Raw genomic sequence first — 15,714 nt, 5'->3', positions numbered from 1 at the left:
GGCAGAAGGGACTTGACATATCTCGATTGGTGAATCAACTCTTAGTGTCCCCAAAAGCAGAGAAATTGGGAACACTGGGATTTGTTAAATCCATTTGCTCACCAAGTGCCAGTCCCTCCATGCATACTTTCTGTGTGCTGCTGGGACTCTGTGGATCTGTCCCTGGTATTTTGCAGGGAATAGGGAGGGATGAAGGTGGTCTGAACATGTATAAAATACATATTCTACAAATCCTCAAGTTCTACATGTTCATTTTTATGGAATATTCTCTTCACTTCCTGATTCTGTAACTATTTCTATTAAGAAATACCCAAATGATGGTAAGTTCCCCAGCCAATTGACTCAGACTCATCTGCTTTTCTTCTGATTTTGCCTGGCTGATCATGGTGACTCAATTTATATTCACTTATTTACTTTTTTATCATAGAAAAAATGTCCATCCTTGTGACACCGTATTTGACTTTACAAAAGCATTAAAAACATCATCTATATATACAACTAAAAAATGTGGGGTTCATGATACTTGGTAAGTTCCCCTCTAGTTAATTTTTGAACCTAAAGTATAAATCAGTGTATACTGACATTTTCCTTTCAAATAAAAAAATCAAAAAATGCATAAATCAGTGAAACAAAATAACTCACCCTATTACCCCCTTCAAATTATCATAAACTTTCTACTAATCAATGCACCTATGACATTTTTCTACTATGTAGGACAATGAGTTATTTCTTTCACATAAATTTGCTTTAGTTAAAGAATGGTCAAAAACAATTTTGCCCTATTTTCAGTAGCTCTAAGGAGGAAAGAAAGAAAGAAAAAAGCATGCTTCTGTTCCAGGTAGGCTGGGACTCATTATGACTCACTTGTTTAGACTCATATAATTCTTGGAAATAGGGGGTGGGAGCAAATGGCCCATCAGTATTACGTTTATATAACAAAGGAATGAGTCCCCAATTTTACTTACATGAAGTAATGAATCCTTTTTATATCAAGGGATACATTTCCACGGGCCTCATTTGCTGTCTGGACCCTATGGGAGATTGGACAGTTTCATTAGATGCATGCCTGCTGTGTATGTAGTAATGACTCCCAGGGATTCAGAGCTTTCCCCAGAGTTTGAGACTGTTGATGGACCCAGACCACTTTCAGAGTCCCTCTCTAGCCTTTCCCCAGGAGAGCTGGGGAAAGTACTATCACTGACATAAGTCCCTCCCTCCAACACACTCATGAGCACACAAATAGCACGACACAGAGGAGAAATGACTTCATGTTCTCAAACACCAGGATTTGTATGTGGGTGGAGCACCTGTGTGGACCCAGGCAGGGAGAAGACTTTGAGAGACCTGATGGAAGTCCTCCAGCTGGGTCTGCACCTTCTGACTTTTGACTTTCAATGGTCTCTGGTAGCATGCATGTAAAAATGGTGAGTATATTTCTGGGTTTAGGAGCTCAGTTTTTAAATCTGCACTTCTTTGTTGGTTTGTAAAGTAAAAAATGCATGTAGAATTCTCAAAGGGATAGAGGAATATAAAATGAGGAGCATTCATTTTGCTCTTAGAAAGTTTATGGATTATGATATGCATACATCACAACCACTATTAATTGTAACAAAGCAGCAAACTTTCCAAGGCAAATGATTTTTAAAGGTGATATGTACAATTCTGAAGAGGAAAAGTATGAGGAAACACAAAATGAAAGTTATTTTATTGTTGAGACTGGAGTTTATTAAGAAAGATTTGTCAGAAGAACAATCCCAAATGGAGAGTCTAAACTCACAATTAATGAAACTAAGAAAGGAAGAACAAATGTGGCCGAAAGTCAGTAGAAGGAGAAACATAATAAAGATTAAAGCAGAAATAAATAAAATTGAGGAGAATAAAACAATAGAAAGAATCAATGAAAGCAGGAGATGCTTCTTTGAGAAAATAAGCAAAATAGATAAACCCCTAGCCAGACTTATGAAGAAAAAAGAGTCTATACATACATAAACAGAATCAGAAATAAGAAAAGAAAAATCACTACGGACATCACAGAAATACAAAGAATTAGGAGAGAATACTATGAAAAATTATAACAAACTGGATAACCTAGAAGAAATGGAAAACTTAGAAAAATACAACCTTCCAAGGCTGACCAAGCAAGAAACAGAAAATCTGAATAGACCAATTACCAGCAAAGTACTTGAATTGGTAATCAAAAAACTACCTAAAATAACCCCACTGGATTAGATGATTTCACTGCTGAATTTTATCAAACATTTAGTGAAGACTTAATACCCATCCTCCTTTAAGTTTTCCAAAAATTAGAAGAAGAGGGAATTCTCCCAAACTCATTCTATAAGGCCAACATCACTCTAATACCAAAACCAGGCAAAGACACCACATAAAAAGAAAATTACAGACCAATATCCCTGATGAATATAGATGCAAAAATTCTCAACAAAATATTAGCAAACCGAATTCAAAAATGCATTAAAAACATTATCCATCACGATCAAGTGGGATTCTTTCCATGGACACAGGGATGGTACAACATTCAAAAATCCATCAACATCATCCACTACATCAACAAAAAGGACAAAAAACACAAGATCATCTCCATAGATGCTGGAAAAGCATTCAACAAAATTCAACATCCATTCATGATAAAAACTCTCAACAAAATGGGCATAGAGTGCAAGTAGCTCAACATAATAAAGGCCATATTTGACAAACCCACAGCAAACATTACACTTAACAGTGAGAAGCTGAAAGCTTTTCTTGTAAGATCGGGAACAAGACAAGGATGCCCACTCTCCCCACTTTCATTCAACATAGTACTGGAGGTCCTAGCCATGGTAATCAGACAACACAAAGAAATAAGAGGCATCCAGATTGGTAAAGAAGAAGTTAAACTGTCCCCGTTTACAGATGTCATGATATTGTACATAAAAATCCCTAAAGAACCCACTCCAAAACTACTAGATCTATATCTGAGTTCAGTATAGGTGCAGTATACAAAATTAATGCACAGAGATCTGTTGCATTCCTACACACTAAAGATGCACTAGCAGAAAGACAAATCAGGAAAACAATTCCATTCACAATTGCATCAAAAAGAATAAAATACCTAGGAATAAACCTAACAAAGGAACTGAAAGACTTATACTCTGAAAAATACAAGACACTCATGAGAGAAATTAAAGAAGAAACCAATAAATGGAAGCACATCCCGTGCTCATGGGTAGGAAGAGTTAATATTGTCAAAATGGCCATCCTGCCTAGAGCAATCTACAGATTCAATGCAATCCCTTTCAAAATACCAACAGCATTCTTCAATGAACTAGAGAAAATAGTTCTAAAATTCATATGGAATGACAAAAGATCCTGAATAGAAAAAGCAATCCTGAGAAGGAAGAATAAAGCAGGGGGAATCTCACTTCCCAACTTCAAGCTCTACTACAAAGCCACAGTAATCAAGACAATTTGGTACTGGCACAAGAACAGACCCACAGACCAGTGGAACAGAAGAGAGACTCCAGATATTAACCCAAACATATACAGTCAATTAATATATGATAAAATATCCATGGATGTACAATGGGGAAATGACAGCCTCCTCAAAGGCTGGTTTTGGCAAAACTGGACAGCTACATGTAAGAGAATGAAACTGGATTATTGTCTAACCCCACACACATAAGTTAACTCAAAATGGATCAAAGACCTGAATGTAAGTCATGAAACCATAAAAGTCTTAGAAAAAAAAACATAGGCAAAAATCTCTTGGACATAAACATGAGCAACTTCTTCATGAACATATCTCCCCAGGCAAGGGATACAAGACCAAAAATGAAAAAGTGGGACTATATTAAACTAAAAAGCTTCTGTACAGCAAATTACACTACCAGTAGAACAAAAAGACATCCTACAGTATGGGAGAATATATTCATAAATGACATATCCGATAAGGGGTTGGCAGCCAAATTATATAAAGAGCTCATGCACCTTAACAAACTAAAAGCAAATAAGCCAATTAAAAAATGTGCATAGGATCTGATAAGACACTTCTCCAAAAAAGAAATTCAGATGGCCAACAGGTGCATGCAAAGATGCTACACATCTCTAATCATCAGAGAAATGCAAATTAAAACCACAATGAGATATCACCTCACACCAGTTAGGACGGCCACCATCCAAAAGACAAACAACAACAAATGTTGACGAGGATGTGGAGAAAGGGGTACCCTCCTACAGTGCTGGTGGGAATGTAAATTAGTTCAACCATTGTGGAAAGCAGTATGGAGATACCTCAAAAAACTCAAAGTTAGAAATACCACTTGACCCAGGAATTCCACTCCTAGGAATTTGCCCTAAGAATGCAGGAGCCCAGTTTGAAAAAGACATATGTACCCCTATATTTATTGCAGCACTATTTACAATAGGCAAGATATGGAAGCAACCTAAGTGTCCATCAGTAGATGAATGGATAAAGAAGATGTGGTACATATACACAATGGAATATTATTCAGCCATAAGAAGAAAACAAATCCTACCATTTGCAACAACATGGATGGAGCTAGATGGTATTATGTTCAGTGAAATAAGCCAGGCGGAAAAAGACAAGTGCCAAATGATTTCACTCATCTGTGGAGTATAAGAACAAAGAAGAAACTGAAGTAACAAAACAGCAGCAGACTCACAGAACCCAAGAATGGACTAACAGTTTCCAAAGGGAAAGGGACTGGGGAGGATGGGTGGGAAGGGAAGGATAAGGGGGAAAGAGGGGTTTTATGATCAGCACAAATAATGTACCTGTGTGTGGTGGGGGGTGGGAAGTGGAAGGAAGTATAACCCAGAGAAGACAACTAATGATTCTATAGCATCTTACTATGCTGATGAACAGTTACTGTAATGGGGTATGTGGTGGGGACTTAATAATAAAGGGAGTCTAGTAACCATAATGTTGCTCATGTAATTGTACATTAATAATACCAAAATAATAAATGAAGGAATGAATGAATGAATGAATGACGATTTGTCAGGCAAATGTGAGAAAATGAGTGAGGTGAGTTTCATTCTGAAAAAAATAGCATTGAAAAGCATATTCTTAGGCTCGTGGAAACAGATGGGGAAATGCCAGCTCTCAACTGGGAAGATTTAAGTCTGTCCCTGCTCTAAAAACATCAGCCCCATTTTCCATCATCTGCCATTAATTTCCTGACCTTTTCATGAGTCTCCTTTCATGGCCCAGGAAAGCTCTGGCCTCTCCAGTATAGTGACTAATTCTGTGTTTCAGTTTTCCCTGCTTTGAGCAATAACGTGGAAATGCTTCCTCAATGTAGAGAAGACTCAAATTGTCACATTAAGCAAATAATTGTTCATTCTTTGAGCTCCTATGCTGTGTCCATGTATAAAATATTTTAAAATAGATATTGCCCAATCACTCCCCTCACTAGGAGAGTGGTGACAGATTTACATGACATACATTTGCTATGTGCAAGAACAGGTGCACAGATAGATTAAACATTAAGATACGGTGGCAGTACAAGGTACTTATAAATGTGTAAACTGTGGAAGGAGAGGTGAGATCTGGGCAGACCGTTAATACTGGACCAGTATCCTGAGAAGGACTTCTACACAGAGAAAAGGAAATTGATTATACCTTCCAAAGGTTAAATTTAAGGGGAGAAAAGATCTGTCCCTTTCCAGAACCATTCAGAAAGTGATGGTACTTTGTGTCCCGTGTGAAACCCTTTCTTCCGTGGGAGGAGGTGCTCCAGCTGCAGGACTTGTGGGTGCCCCATCTCCAAGCCCCGGTGGTGGTGCAAGTTCTCTTGACTTGTACCAAAGAGGAGGAGAGAGGCAGCACCTTGGTTAGAACGTGACAAGAGGTGGGGGATTAGCACTAACATTATCTTAAATTGTCTAAAATCTCCCTGTGAAGAAATTATACTTACCTCCATGTTCAAGTTTTGAAAATTATTCAGAAGTAGATTAATTCCAGTTTTCTTGAAAATTAAACTCATATGGAAGAAACCAGAATGCCCCCCAATAGAGGAATGCATACAAAGTTAGGGTGCACATATATGATTGAATATTACTCAGCTGTGAAAAAGAATAAAATCATGACATTTCTGACAACATGGATGGACTTAGAGGGTATTATGCTAACTGAAGTCAGATAGAGAAAAACATATACCATATCATTTCACTTATGTGTGAAATCTAACAAAACAGAATAAATGAACAAAGTGCATCTTGACTGACCCATAAATACCAAGAGCAAACTTTTGGGTGCCAGAGGGAGTGGGATGGGGAACAGGTGAAGGAGCAAGAGGAGAGTAAGTGGGACAAACTTCCAGTTATAAACTAAACCAGTCACAAGGGTGAAAAGCACAGTATAGGGAATATTGTCAGTAATATCTTAATGACTGTGTGTGGTGACAGAAGGTAACTGCACTTACTGTGGTGAGCATTTAGTAATCTAAAAGTGTCAAATCACCATGTCATACACCTGAAATGAATATAACTTTATGTCTACTATACTTCAATAAAAAATGAAAGAAAAAGAAAACCAAACTCATGCCCTTTCACTGTTTTTGGCTTATTTTCAGCTCCTTGTTCTCACTTTTATTTCATAAAATTCACAATTTTAGGACCAGGAAATTGTGCAGCAATTTGTTGTGAAACATGTTATTATAGTGACTGAAAATTTGTTTCCCTCAGTCTCTTCCTTCTTAACTTCCTGCGTTTCTTCCTACTTTTAATCCTTTTTTAGTTTGTTAATTTAAAACAAAAAGAATTTACTGGGGGGGGTGGGGGAGTGATACCTGTGAAGGAGGAATGATAATATTGAAGTGATATAGTAACAGATTCAGAAAAATAATTCTTAGGGAAATTTCCTAAATATTATTCTATGTACATACATATATATGTACTCTTTACAAATTTTGTGTAATTTGTGATTATTGATTACTATTTAATAAGGAAGAAATAATGCAAAAATGAAAGTCCCCATCTCACACTTTAGAAGTGAGTCTTTAATAATTCAATGTATATTCCCAGATATTTTTTCTATTGTAATATAAACATAAACAATAAGTTTATGACTGAAAAATTGGGATCACACTACATCTGTTCTAACTACATTATGTTTTACTTTACACTTATTTGAAATTAATGTGATCTTTGGGAAAAAATGCAGGTGAAGTCATATACATATATTTATTTCCATATAGCAGTTGTTTGTAGTTTATAGAGTTGTCATTATTTATTAAATCATTTCAATAACTTCAGATATATATATATTTTTCTGATTGTTATCCATTTATTCAATGCAATAATGAAAATTCTTGAAGATGTATATTTTTCTACTGCAGGTTAATGAATGTGGGATGGATTGCTAGGTGCAGAATAAATGGGTCAAAAATGAAATGTTTTAAATTTTATAGAGGACAGATATTTCTTTTGTTAAAATAAAATATACAATGTCAAGATATGTGCATATTTTAAAATTATCTTTTCATAGATCTCTCCCAAGAGTCCAATTTAAATTCCTATTAAGAACGAATGGGATCATTTCCTTATATTTTCTCTGGCCCAGTTTATATGACATTTAAAAATATTTAGTATCTAAAAAAGGAAAGATCTCTTTTTCCGAATATCTTTATATTTATATTTTAATTTTATATTGCTAATCATCCATAAGAAACGTTCCATTTGAAAATCACACTTTGGTATATCATTTGTTTTCCTATGAACTTATTATCTATTTTTGGTTTTTTTAAACATTTTGTTAGTATTTTCATGTTAATTTCTTGAAAAAAATTATTAAACAGGATCATCTTTCAATTGTCATGTTGAAATTCTCTAGTATTATCATTATTCTTTTGACTTTGTTAGTAATATTTCTTATGTATTTTCTTTAATACACAATCAGCATGTATTTGTATTTGGCTTCAAAGTTTTTGAGAATTGCACCTTGCCCAGTGACATCTACCTAAATTCAAGGTGATTAGGGAATAAAAGAGAGAACAACCCTATGCTTTCTTTTAGTTTTATTTTTTTAATGTTCAAATATTTTATTTCTTATTTGTTTTGGTGAAAGGAATGAATTTGGGTCCACACTTCCCCACCCCAAGTGCCTTGTCAATGACCATGTTTTAATTGTTATATTTTTGACTTATTTTTTCTTCAGAATTTTCCTGCCTAGTCTCAGGAGTCTCTTATCTTCTCTTGTATTCCATTTCCCTGTTTGTATGACATGTAAACCTTATGTAACTTTCATATACACTCTATTTACCAACTTTCTTTCATTTAAAAAATCTCAAAACATACCTCTAAAATAAATAACATAGTTTGATTATTACCATTTTAGATGAGAAAACTCTGGAAAGGTAAATAAGCTTTTGAAGATTTCTAATTCTATCTTATTGGTTAAAAGATTGTAACAAGGGGCATTGATGCTGTAGCCCAAGATGTTTTAAATCTATTCCTCCTTATTTGTCTAAATCTATTCCTGCTGTATAAGATGTGTGGTTTATATCCTCAAATATACTCTGCTTTAATCTTATGCCTTCTTGGAATTGCAGTTTGAAAGAGGTTTCTGCACATATATGTGAATTAATTGCATTAAAGCTCTATTTTCTGTTCCAAAATCTCATGATTTCTTTTCCTCAAGCAGTATATAGTATTCTGGATGAAAAAAAAATGCTCAATTCCTTCAATACTCAGACCCAATTGAGGGAGAGAGATTAATTGTATGTGTATGCTCCTTTAGCAATATTCTATTGCCTCATGCATTTTCTACTCAGGTACTTTAAAATCACCCAAGAAGGATGATCAAATGAACAAGATGTGTCTTTGGGATAAAGAGTACATTAAGCATTCTGCATATAATGGATATTTCCTAAATACTAGTAATAAGTTATTCTGGAACTTAACTTGGTTGGTTCTTGGAGGTTTTAGCAGGACTTTAGGAACGTTGATTCTCAAGAAGAGTCGATCGTTGGGCCACATCCCGATTTACCTCTCCTGTGCCTGGAGTCAGAGGAAGTACCGGCAGGGAAGGATGAGACCCTGCACTCCATTGTCCAGGCTCAGAATCAACTGTTCCCCTTTCCAAAGCCTGATCATTTGCTTACAGCACATCTGCCTCAGTTTCCTTTTCTGTTGACAATCAGAGTGCCAGCTCCATATCACTGCAGTCGGAGTTAATGAGTAAGTAAGTGTAAAAAGCGGAGAAGGATGCCTGGCTCGAATCAAGTGCTCCATTAGATTGTCTGCTGCCATTAATAGAATTGATATTCCTCCTCAGGTGTGGTAGAGATGGACGGCGCCAATGAGTGCCCAGGGGAGCTTCATCCTTTTGGGGTTTTGTGGCCACACCCATCTGGAGAGGATCCTCTTCGTGGTCATCTTGATTGTGTAACTCCTGACTCTCATGGGCAACACCACCACTGTCCTGGTGTCCCGGCTGGACCCCCACCTCCACACCCCCATGTACTTCTTCCTCAGCCACCTGTCCTTCCTGGGCCTCAGTTTCACCAGCAGCTCCAACCCCCAGCTGCTCTACAACCTGAGTGCACGCGACAAGACCATCAGCTCCCTGGGCTGTGCCCTTCAGCTCTTCCTCTCCCTGGCCTGGGAGGCGAGGAGTGCCTGCTCCTGGCCGTCATGGCCCACGCCCACTCCGCTGCAGTCTGCAAGCCCCCGCACTACACGGTGATCATGAATTTGCGCCTCAGCCTGGGCTTGGTGTCCGTGGCCTGCGGCTGCAGGATGGCCAGCCCCCTGGCCATGTCCCTAGTCACCCTGGCTCACCCTGCTGCAGCTGCCGCGGTGTGGACCACTTCTCTGTGAGATGCCTGCCTCGATCTGGGTGGCCTGTGCCAATGCAGCTGCCGTCGAGGGCGCCGTCGCTGTCCTGGCAGCAGGCACTGTGCTGCGCCCCGTGATGTTCATCCCGGGCTCCCATGGCCACACCGTGAGGGCTGTGTGAGGAATTCAGTCTTCCTCAGGGAGGTGCAAAGCCTTCAACACCTGTGGCTCCCATCTCACCGTGGTCTCTCTTTCCTATGGGAACGTCATTTACATGTACATGCAGCCAGGAAAGAGCTCCTACCAGGACCAGGGCAAGTTCCTTACCCTCTTCTACAACATAGTCACCTCGCTCCTGAGCCCCTGATCTACACCCTCTGAAACAAAGAGGTGAAGGGGGCATTGAGGAGGCTGCTGCTGCGTAACAGGCCAGAAAGGATTGAGCAAGAATGAATGGGAGAGACAGGCATCTCCAGCCTGACCATCAGCTCAGCTCCAACAGGGACCACTGGGGTGGAGCCCCAGGTGCTGTTGGTGAGCAGTGGGCAGAGCTGCCTCTCTGCCTGCCTGCCAGCAGTGGTTGGTCTGTGTCAGTCAAGCCATTGGTGGGCTGTGCAACTGTGCTCTTGCTCGGATTGTTGCAGTAGGGACTGCCGTCTGCTTGTCCCGCAGGGATGTGGTGCTGCTGGGCTGACTGGTGGTGGGGGTGCAAGGGGAGCACATCACATGGGGCTGGGCTGCCAGCAAGGAGGAAGGTGTGTTTGGAACTGGCTCCCTCAAGTACCTCCCCAGCAGGGCTGAGAGGGGTCAGGAAAGCTGGGCTTCCTTTCGCCTCCCTTGTGGCAAAGTCTGAGGCTGCTGTGTGAGCAGGTGGGCGGGTGTGCTGAGAAGCTCCTCAGGGCTGAGAGACCAGCAAGGAGGATGGAGCATTTGGGCTGGCTCCCAGGAGTGCCTGACCAGTTGGGCTGAGTGAGGGCTGGGGAAGCATCTTCCACCCATCCTTTCTCATCTCATTGGGACCAATGGAGGGTGCCTGTCCTACACAAGCATCAGGGGTCTCAGCCTCCCAGAAGCTCCTGCTCCCCCTGGTATTGAGTTTGTTAAAACATATCATTCAGGTTGGGTATATCCTAGACAACTACGGTTTTAAGTATAAAAGTTTTTTTTTATCATACAGGCCTAAAAATTGGGTGGATACACATACACACACTATAAATATGTACATATATTTCAAAGACACCTGTATATGACTCGTCAGGTTGAATTAACTCAACCTTAATTACCTAATCTACCTAGTCAACCTAATCTAATCATGGGGGTGACAGCTAGTCATAATCTCACTTAAAGCAAGATTATATGCTTGGACAAGGTCATTGGGAGCTGGCGCATAATTCTGACTACCACATGGAATCAGAAAGTCTGCAACCCACATCTTCTGCTTTCTGGGTCCCTATCACTGACCTTCAGTTCCCGTAGGGTCCCCAGAGGTGACTTTGTTACTTAAAGATGTTTATTTATATTCTGATACAAAATTGTAATTGCTTTCATTTTCATTGTTTCAGTTTTGGAGCATTCATGAACAGATTCAGATTTACATGTATCTGTGGAAACACAAAGCTTCACTTCAGCGGCTTTGAACCAGAGGTTTACAGTCACGCTGCAGACAGAAGACCAACCTGATCAGGGAAGTTAACAGGACCGTCCCCATCCTGAGCTGAGGAGCCAGTTCACTCCCGCCTGTTTGATGATACTGGCGGCTGTGCTGATAATCCCTACGGGAGAGACTGGAATGTCCTCTCCATAGAAGTTGGGCAGTTGAAGAGAGTAAAGACGCAGACTTAGTATTTTATTTTAGATATATTTTTATTGAAGCATAGTTGATATACAATATTATATTGGTTTCAAGTATGCAACAGAGAGATTCAACAGTTACATACATTAAATCCTTGCCCCAATTAGTGTAATTACTATGTCTACATAGAAAGATGTGACAGAACTATTTATTACACTCTCTATGCTGTACTTTCATCCCTATGACTAATTTGTACTATGATCGAGATTTTTTTCCTCTTTTTCCCCTTTACCTCTTTCACCCACCCACCCCAACCACTCCCCCGTGGTAACCACCAGTCACTTCTCAGTGTCTGAGTCTCCTGCTGTTTTGTTCATTTTGTTTTTAGACTCCATATGTAAGTGAAATCATATGCATTTGTCTTTCTCCACCAGATTATTTCACTTAGCATAATATACTCTACAGACCCAGCTTTTTAGATTTTTCACTGTAAAGAGATGTCCCCATTTGATACTCAGATTGCCTATATTTTAAAACTCTCACCTCTCTTTGGAACTTCATTTGAGTGGCTCATTCGTATATATGAACAGAGAGAGATAATCAGATATGTGAGGAGTTTCTTTTACATGAAAATATAGACAAAAATAAACATAAAAGGGAACTTGGAAGAAACATACACAGGGCAGGAAGAACTGACCTTAGATAAATTAATTTAAGGAAATATGAAAGAAGATGTAAAATGAACCAAAACAAATATCCACTCATAAAATGAAGGTATACCCTTTCTATTTACAAATATGTTGATCCATTAAAAAAAATCAATAGAAGGGTTAAATGATCAAAATAAGGAAATATGCAAGAAGGTAATATAAAAATACAACATGAAAATATGAAATAAAAGAAAAAATTGAAAGTTAGTAAAGGAGATCCAACTGAATAATTGCAGTTCTGTAACTGGGAAACAGAGGAAATGGAGGTAAGACATTATCAATGCAATAAATCAGGAATATTTCCCAGAGCTAGAAGTCACATATGGTCACAATAAATGGCTTCCTGAGCCAGCAGAAGGAAATGCTGTATTCTTTGGTATGTTCAAGATAACTGACTCACCAACTTCCCTAAGAGGAAAAATATGTTAGAACTCAAAATGGACTACAACTCCTCAGTAACAAACTGAGAGACAATTGAGAAATTTTCCAAGGAGAATATTACAGGTAGCCAAAATGTCACCCATGTAGAAGACTAAAATAAAGATATTTAGTATCTTGAAAATTTGTTAAAGGAGGATGTGCTCCCCTGAAAATAAAAGGTAAACGGTGAAGGAAGATGTGTCACATGAAACTGGAGATTGAACACAACAGGCCAAGCCAGGAATTGGAGCTCGCAGATGCCGTTCTTGCATCCAGAGCAGAGGGCAGTGAAGCGAGACTGGAGCAGATGAGCCGTCTGCACCTGGACACAGATGTCACAAGGCTCAAGTACAAGATGATTGTGGCTTTATTTCATCTTTTTTAAGCACACAAAAATTATGCAATGTATGTGTTTTCTATATTTCTTACATGCAAGGCATGACTTTAGGGAAAATTAAGTTTGTGATAAACTGGTGTCAAAATCTCTTGTTTATGTCTAAAAAGAACAGAAAATATGTTCCCCATCTATATTGCACATGATGGTTCATTTTTCTTTCTGTTATTTTACATTTTTGAATCCTATATTTTGAAACATTCAATTCTCCATTTTTGCATATTCTGTTGATTTCCTTTCCATACTAGTATTTTGCTTTCTCTCTAACATAATCTTAATATATGGTATACATACTGCTACCTTCTATCAGTGGAAACAGGTAAGGATGAGCTTTTCCTCAGCTATGCTATAATTCTCTGTTATCATGTCTACTAAGGAGACGATTGAATGACATTGCTAGAAACATGTCAGGAAGATTTTTATTATTTGATTGAATTAAATAAATATAGCATCTGTTTCTCATTGTAGGTAGTCCAACCTGCAGATATATGGACAGAAGGCCATGTGTGAGACTGTATGGAGAGAGTGAATTAAGATTCTGCCTTTAGTGACAGAATGTGCTGATCAAGTTTAGAAGTGTGGATTTGCAGTCCCCTGAGCAGAGCTCCCAGCCCTGGGACTCATTACACTGTCTACTCCTGCTCGCTGTCTCCATCAGGAAATTCGTATAGGTCTGTGGGTTCCAGTACTCCTAGTGAAGACTGTCTTGTACCAGGAGAAGAAAGAAGGCAAAGTCACCTTATTTGCTTCAAAGCAAAGGACTAACAGATTGAAGATTTTTGAGTTATTTCTCTGGTCAATTTTATTTAAGAGATGATTTGTTTGATTATTTCCTTTTTGTAAAATTACTAGGTTGATTGATACATCATCTTATCAAAATACTTCATCTCTTTCATTTTCACAGACTGTCTAAAAGAATTAGGAATGTATTTGCATAATAAAATGTACTACATAACAGGATAGATGGCCAGATAAAAATGAGTCTGGTAAGCTTTTGGTGCAAAGGTATCAGTGCTGATGTTCTGACACTCCCCTTTCAAATCCAGGAGACATTAAAGTCAGCAATTCATATTCTACACAGAGTCTATAAAAATAGACTGCAATGTCATTTCCCATAGCCTGTTCTGTGGAAGAGCTTCAGGTGCCATTTGAACCCTCATTTGAATCCTATTCTGTTGGACCCATAGTGAGAAAGTATAGTGATGAGGTAATGCTGTTCCATAACTTCTAACACGGGCATGGTTAGCCCCGCCTGGCCATGACCATAAAAGTGCTTGGAAAAGAGAGGACTCGATGATTTATCGTAGTTTATAGAAAGTGTTGTGTTCATACTTTTGGCTACAAGGAAGTTATAAAGACATTTCCCATCAGAACAAAAGGAAATAAAACAAAATCACAAAACTCAGGTTTCCTCATTATCTGTTACAAACAGAAGATAAAAAACATACAGTTAAACCATAACCCAGAAGTATGGCTGATTTCCCCCTGTAATTTCTGTCTCTGGAACATACAATTTACACAGGAATGATCCAGAGGGATTTGAAGTCCTTCAGGGCATGAAGATCCCCGTTGCTGCAGATGCTGTCCACACCGTCTCCCAGGCTTCCTGTAGGGAACCATCCTTCCCTTGTCACATCCACAAAACCAATTCTTCAGGACAAATGTGGCCCTTTGGAGTGAAATAGGAAAGGACCAAGCTCAGGGGCGATTCCCCTCTTTTCTCTTTCTCATGGATCGCTCCTCTGGCTTATGACATTGGGGAGGGTCACCCACAATCCCCCACCTTCAGGCTGGACCTCCTCTGGGCTCAAGAGAGGACAAATGGCAGGCAGAAATCACAGAGCAGAGTGACTGGCTGGAGTTAGACTATCTGTCTAATGCTTTTTTTAGGTGTCAAGTTAGTTGGTATAAAGTAAATATCCAGTATAATTATGATTCCTTTTTATTTGAATTTTATTTAAATATACTTCCTGTAACATTCAATTCACCACCATAAGGATATGATTAATTGGTTATTAGTGTATTTGCAGGTGTGTGCACTGTCACCAGAGTCCCATTTCAGAACATTTTCATAACCTTGACTAAACCAGACTCAGCAGCAATCATTCCCCATTTCCTCCTCCACACTTGTCTGATTTTTCTTCTTCCTCCTTTCAAAAAATAATTCAGTGTCCTAGTGTGCATAATGGGATTTCTCATTGTGTTTTTGATTTGCACCCCTTAATGACTAGTGATGTACAGTATCTTAATGTACTTACCTGCCATTTCTGTCACCCTTTGGAGAAATGTCTATGCATATGATTTACCAGTGTTTTCATTTGATTATCTTTTTATCATTTTTTGTAAGTGTTCTTTATACATTCTGGATACAAGATCCTTATAAGATGTATAATTAGCAATATATTTTCTGCATTCTGTGGGATGTGATTTGCTTGCTGGTATCATTTGCAGCACAAAATTATTTTTCAATTTGGTGAATTATAGCTGTCTATTTTTGAAAATGTGGGTTTTTTTTGTGCTTTACATGTGGTACTTAAGAAGGTTTTTGCCTAAACTGGTGTCATGAAGATATATTCCTATGATTTTTATAATTTTATAAT

At 38.6% G+C, this 15,714-nt stretch overlaps 1 pseudogene; it reads left to right on the top strand.

The window, feature by feature from the left end:
* Positions 1-9,421: 9,421 nt before the first annotated feature.
* On the top strand, positions 9,422-10,165 carry LOC130680205 (olfactory receptor 2W3-like; annotated as a pseudogene).
* The last annotated feature ends 5,549 nt before the right edge of the window (positions 10,166-15,714 follow it).

This window comes from Manis pentadactyla, chromosome 13 (genome assembly GCF_030020395.1).
Source record: "Manis pentadactyla isolate mManPen7 chromosome 13, mManPen7.hap1, whole genome shotgun sequence".
NCBI lineage: Eukaryota > Metazoa > Chordata > Mammalia > Pholidota > Manidae > Manis > Manis pentadactyla.
Note: the sequence above shows the minus strand (reverse complement) of the source record. Positions and strands in the feature narration are given on the sequence as shown.